Below are 7144 nucleotides of genomic sequence, written 5' to 3' on the forward strand. Positions count from 1 at the left end.
GATACAGTATAGGTAAAAATAAGCAACATTTATTGCAGTTAGAATTGTATTTATATACATTAAAATCACACTGAACTTTCCTTTTGTGACGTGTTGTGTGTTCCTGAATGAGAACTAATGCCAGAGCGGCTGCTGTAAGAGCCATAGACAGTCACTATTTATTGGGGTAATAATAATATTAATACTCACGTTGCACATTTTGAATATTACGGTCGCAACACAAATCAATTTGAAGAATTTACATCGTTGATTAACAGTAACACATATCATTTGAAATTTACCTTTAAAAATGAACCCAATTTCCCTTATTTATTTAGATATCACTTTATCCACTGAAGAGAATACCGTTATCACTACCATATTTCTAAAAGAATGTTCTGCTAATTTAATACTCAATGCTACATCGAGTCACCCTAAACACTTAATTCACAATATACAGGTAGAGGACCCGTTATCCAGAATGCTCGGGAATAAGGGTATTCCGGATAAGGGGTCTTTCCGTAATGTGGATCTCCATACCTTAAGTCTACTAAAAAAACAATAAAACATTAACTAAACCCAATGGGATTGTTTTGCACCCAATAAGGATTATTTAAATCTTAGTTGGGATCAATTACAGGTACTGTTTTATTATTACAGAGAAAAGGGAATCATTTAACCATGAAATAAACCCAATAGGGCTGTTCTGCCCCAATAAGGGGTAATTATATCTTAATTGGGATCAGTTACAAGGTACTGTTTTATTACTACAGAGAAAAGGAAATCAGTTTCAAAATTCTGAATTATTTGATTAAAATGGAGTCTATGGGAGACAGGCTTTCAGTAATTCGGAGCTTTCTGGATAATGGCTTTCCGGATAAGGGATCCTATACCTGTATTTTAAAAATTGATCCTATTTTAAGAAAGATTCTAGACAATGGTTATACATTTGTAACTAAGAAAACTGAAACCATAGGTAATAAATTAGCTCCTAGTCTCATTCAATCTAACAGATCTACTCACACTCGGTTATGTACCACAGGTACGTATAGATGTGGATCTAAACAATGCATTACATGCGGGTTCATAAATAAAACTCAATCTTTTACTTCAACTTTACTTACCCAAAAGACTTATAGAATTCAACACTTTTTTAATTGTAATACTAAAAATGTTATATAGCTGTTATCATGCAAGAAATGTAGGCCAGACTAGTAGAAAGCTTAAAGAGCGTATTAGAGAGCACATTCTGAATATTTCAGATGAAAGAAGCAATACAACAGTCACTAGGCATTTCTCATAACGCTCTAATAGGACTCTCTCTAACCTCATGGTTATTGGTATAGATAAAATATATCCAGATCCTCGTGGCGGTAATTTAGCAAGCGATTTAATTAAAAATGAAACAAAATGGATATTCTACTTACATTCTACTTACATACAAGACAACCAGAAGGACTAAGCTTTGATTATGATGTATCAGGCTATGTTTAAATGTATGTATTATATTTTACAGCATTATGTTAATACTATGGCTTGTAATGCCAATACTTCTCTTCTACATCAATTATAGATAGATTATAGATTGGTATAGATAAGGATAGGTATAGATAGATAGGTACAGATACATAGATAGTAGATATATTATAGATAGGTATAGATATAGATATATATATATAGGTATAGATAGATAGGAACAGACAGATAGATAGATTATATATATTTGTATCTTGAGAAAGGCTCTAGGCCAGAGCCGAAACGTTGATATGATGGCAACTTTGAAATAAAGATCGAATTTTTTAAGCTAAAGACCCTGGAGTGCGCTCACTAGCAGTTAAGTATATTTGATATTTCCCAAGCGGCACCCGGGCACTATTCTACAGTAATCGTGATCGCTTTTCTGAATATATATATATATATAGGTATAGATAGATAGGTACAGATATAGATAGATAGATAGATAGATAGATAGATAGATTATAGATAGATGATAGATAGATAGATAGATAGATAGATAGAATATAGATAGATAGATAGATAGATAGATAGATAGATAGATAGATAGATAGATAGATAGTAGATACTGTATATTATAGATAGGTATAGATATAATATATACCCCATTAATTTCTAACCACCTTTCTAACCACATGGGGTAATATATACCCTATGAATTTCTAACCACTTTTTCATACATATTAGTTATTAGTTTAAAGATACTATTATACTCCATGTTATATACTATATTCCTTAACTTTATGCAGATACACTTGATGCTTCTCCTGTATTACACCACAATAGTCTGTAATTACTGTTAATTACATGTCCTTTGTGATAGGTCAATACTCTAGCAATGTGATTGGCCACTTTGGCTTTAAATATACTGTGTTTGTGGGATGTTATTCAGCCTATGATTAAATACCCATAAGGGTACGAAACATGTAAGGCTTTGTAGCATTTATGTGTATATGTATATATATCTTCACTTGATTTTCTATGACATAAAATGTCACTAGCACAGACAGTGTTCTGAAACCCACAACTGTAATGTACTTAATATGCAGGGGGTGTAGAACTATCATGGTAAATATACATTCATATATATTCATTATAATATTATTCAATTAAATAATCATTCTATTTAAACCCATTGTATTTGTATAATATGGGTATTTCTGGTACCACTTTTCAGTAATTAAGTTAATTATACAGGTCAGGGAGTATCACATTATTATCATATAGGAGTTATCCCCTGCTGTAAAATCTACAAAGATGTTATGGGACCACATACAAGTCCAAAGCTGCAGGTTGAATTATAGAGGTCAGGGATCTCTGAGTATCACTCTTGTATTACAGGGGATAATGTACCCCTTACTGAAAATGATAAGGATATTAGCAGTCACTGAGGGGTTCTGTGCCCATATAAAGGCACAAGGCTGCAGGCTGAGTTATACAGGGAACTCTGAGTATCACTCATGTATTATAAGGGATAATGTACCCCCTACTGTAAATGATAAGGATATTAGCAGTCACTGAGGGGTTCTGTGCCCATATAAAGGCACAAGGCTGCAGGCTGAGTTATACAGGGATCTCTGAGTATCACTCTTGTATTACAGGGGATAATATACCCCTTACTGAAAATGATAAGGATATTAAAAGTCACTGAGGGGTTCTGTGCCCATATAAAGGCACAAGGCTGCAGGCTGAGTTATACAGGGAACTCTGAGTATCACTCATGTATTATAAGGGATAATGTACCCCCTACTGTAAATGATAAGGATATTAGCAGTCACTGAGGGGTTCTGTGCCCATATAAAGGCACAAGGCTGCAGGCTGAGTTATACAGGGAACTCTGAGTATCACTCATGTATTAGAAGGGATAATGTACCCCCTACTATAAATGATAAGGATATTAGCAGTCACTGAGGGGTTCTGTGCCCATATAAAGGCACAAGGCTACAGGCTGAGTTATACAGGGAACTCTGAGTATCACTCATGTATTAGAAGGGATAATGTACCCCCTACTGTAAATGATAAGGATATTAGCAGTCACTGAGGGGTTCTGTGCCCATATAAAGGCACAAGGCTGCAGGCTGAGTTATACAGGGAACTCTGAGTATCACTCATGTATTATAAGGGATAATGTACCCCCTACTGTAAATGATAAGGATATTAGCAGTCACTGAGGGGTTCTGTGCCCATATAAAGGCACAAGGCTGCAGGCTGAGTTATACAGGGAACTCTGAGTATCACTCATGTATTAGAAGGGATAATGTACCCCCTACTATAAATGATAAGGATATTAGCAGTCACTGAGGGGTTCTGTGCCCATATAAAGGCACAAGGCTACAGGCTGAGTTATACAGGGAACTCTGAGTATCACTCATGTATTAGAAGGGATAATGTACCCCCTACTGTAAATGATAAGGATATTAGCAGTCACTGAGGGGTTCTGTGCCCATATAAAGGCACAAGGCTGCAGGCTGAGTTATACAGGGAACTCTGAGTATCACTCATGTATTAGAAGGGATAATGTACCCCCTACTGTAAATGATAAGGATATTAGCAGTCACTGAGGGGTTCTGTGCCCATATAAAGGCACAAGGCTGCAGGCTGAGTTATACAGGGAACTCTGAGTATCACTCATGTATTAGAAGGGATAATGTACTCCCCACTGTAAATGATGAGAAGTTATTGACCAGGTCTGTGACAGTATAAAGATGCAAGACTACAGATTCAGTTATTCAGATCAAGGTGACCTTCTAAACTCCTTTATGTATTAATATTATTATTTATCTGATTTTGCTACTTTCCAGACTTTTGATTTGAAGATGCCTAATAGTCCCAAAGAAAAACATATCAATAATCAGATTTACTCTGAATACGAACAGTGGAGGAAACTGCGTGATTTCAGCTTCCCTTATCTGAGTACCGAAATCATCCTGCTGCTTTTACAAGAATTCCAATTTTTACAGGGGATAAGGAAAAAATAACTGTCGTTTTGCTTAAAGCCATATTTCTTCCTTTGGTGGCAAAAACAGTTTTAAGCCTTTGATTTCCAGTAGGGGAGGTTTCTGCCGACAAGCTGAGAATATAATTGAATTCTAATCATTATAACAAGATGCCAACAAATATAGAAGTGGGCAGAACTTTAATGGGGTATGAAATATATAATATTTCCAGGCAGTACATTGAACAAATCAGAGCCAAACACACACATATATGGATATTCCGGGTTTGGGGAGAGGTAAGATATTTATTTTGGAACATGTTTGTGTTTGAGCGAGTCTGAGCTCGTGTTGAGATGTATATCAAGGATTCTTATTATGTGCTATTAAAGCTCAGCACCCCGATGTACAAGCACGAGAAAGCAAATTATGAGCCTCATAAAGGCTGGCTGTTTAACCGCTGGGGGTAGCCATTCTGTGCAGTGCGGAAGAGCATTGCGCTATTTTAATAACGGTCCAATTTGAAGGGATTGGGGCATTTTTCAAAGAATGTTGCTTTTGATGTTGACTTCTTGTAAGCAAGAGAAATAGCTTCTGTACGTAAAATGTAAATATCACCCGGGGAAAATGATTGCAAGTTCTGGTAGCAATCTGATTCCTCTGCAGTCATTTGCCTGTAAAATCACTTTTATGGAAGGGGTTGTTCACCTCTGAGTTAACTTTTTGTATGTTTTGTTTGGTGTAGAGCAGTGATCCCAACCAGTGGCTCAGGGGCAACATGTTGCTCCCCAACCCCTTGGATGTTGCTCTCAGTGCCCCCAAACCAGGGAGTTATTTTTGAATTCTTGAATTGGGGCAAGTTTTGGTTGAATAAAAACAAGATTTCCTACCAAATAAAGTCCCTGTAAGCTGATAGGGTGCATAGAGGCTGCCTAATAGCCAATCACAGCCCTTATTTGGCTCCTCCATGAACTGTTATGGTGCTTGTGTTGATCTCCAAGTCTTTTTACATTTGACTTTGGCTCAAAAAAGGGTGCGGTCACGTCAAATTGGTCGTGGGCGCCAAAAAAAAATGTGGGTGACCAAAAAAAAAGACGCGGCGACAAAACAATTGCGTGACAAATATGTTGCATGAATTTTTCTCCTTTTCGCAAATTTTATGGCAAAGTGAAATGGGACAGATTCACTCATCACTATACAGGGGCTTTATTTGGTAGGAAATCTTGTTTTTATTCAACCAAAACTTGCCCCCAAGTCAGGAATTCAAAAATAACTCCCTGGTTTGGGGGCACTGAGAGCAACATCCAAGGGGTTGGTGAGCAACATGTTGCCCCCGAGTCACTGAGTGGGGATCACTGGCATAATGAATTCCCCATTTTTTACATACTAGCAATAAAACTTGAAGATGTTTAGTATGAAGTTTGGCTACATTTGGCAGCTGTATTGATAGGGGCAGGTGGGGGAAGGGCCTGTGGGCATCCCACCCCTCCCACCCCCTACTTTGTGCGTCATGCCAGGCAGTAAGGACAGGGTTGTCTTGAACCTGCCAATGCTACGCTCCTCATTGTGTGCTGATTGGTTATCCGCTACTGAGTGCAGACAGACCCTGGGCAGGAGTGCTCTCTGAGTGAGCACTAAGGGGGCACTATTATACACCTTAGTTCTCTGGCACTTCAGTCTGAGCTCTTTGTAAATGAGCCCTAATGCGTTTGCGCAGTTTAGGTGCAGGAGAATGCCCACAGCATGGACACGGGAAGCCCACAGCATAGACAGGTGATGCCCACAGCATGGACACGTGATTCCCACAGCATGGACACGTGATTCCCACAGCATGGACACGTGATGCCCACAGCATGGACAGGTGATGCCCACAGCATGGACAGGTGATGCCCACAGCATGGACAGGTGATTCCCACAGCATGGACACGTGATTCCCACAGCATGGACACGTGATGCCCACAGCATGGACAGGTGATGCCCACAGCATGGACAGGTGATTCCCACAGCATGGACACGTGATTCCCACAGCATGGACACGTGATGCCCACAGCATGGACACGTGATGCCCACAGCATGGACACGTGATGTCCACAGCATGGACACAGGATGCCCACAGCATGGACACGTGATGCCCACATCGACCTTCATGGTGCAAACTCAGCAGCAGTATCGATGGATCGCTTGCATGTAGCAACACTGAAATTCTGGGTAACAGCAATGCATTATGGGTCGGGTAAAGTTGCTGTCTATAAATGCAGCTCATAATCATGGCGATTAATGGGGGAGAAGTGGCCCCTGAAGTGCCGGGGTTATCTACACCCGAGTGTCATATACACACACACAAATACATCCCTATGAGAAAGTTTTACATTTTCTCAGTATAAAATTCCATTAGGCTGTTGTTGATACAAATGGCTCTACGGCCCATAATACACAATATTAGATGATTGCATAACCGCATAAATGGAAATTTCTTAATAAAAGCAGAGCTGCGGTTATTACTGTCCTGCAACATTCTTCTCATCTCTATTTTCATTTGCCTCATTATCTGTTCAATGTGCAAAAGAACTGCATCTGCGCGGCGGGGAACCTTCCTTCCCACACGTAAAGCTTTTCTGCTCAAAAACCCATTTAGTAGTGAGTTTATCCTATCTCCATCCATTTCACTTTCATTAAAGGGGAACCAAGAGCCCCACACAACACAGAAACCCCTAATA

This window comes from Xenopus tropicalis, chromosome 5 (assembly GCF_000004195.4).
Source record: "Xenopus tropicalis strain Nigerian chromosome 5, UCB_Xtro_10.0, whole genome shotgun sequence".
Classification (NCBI taxonomy): Eukaryota; Metazoa; Chordata; class Amphibia; order Anura; family Pipidae; genus Xenopus; species Xenopus tropicalis.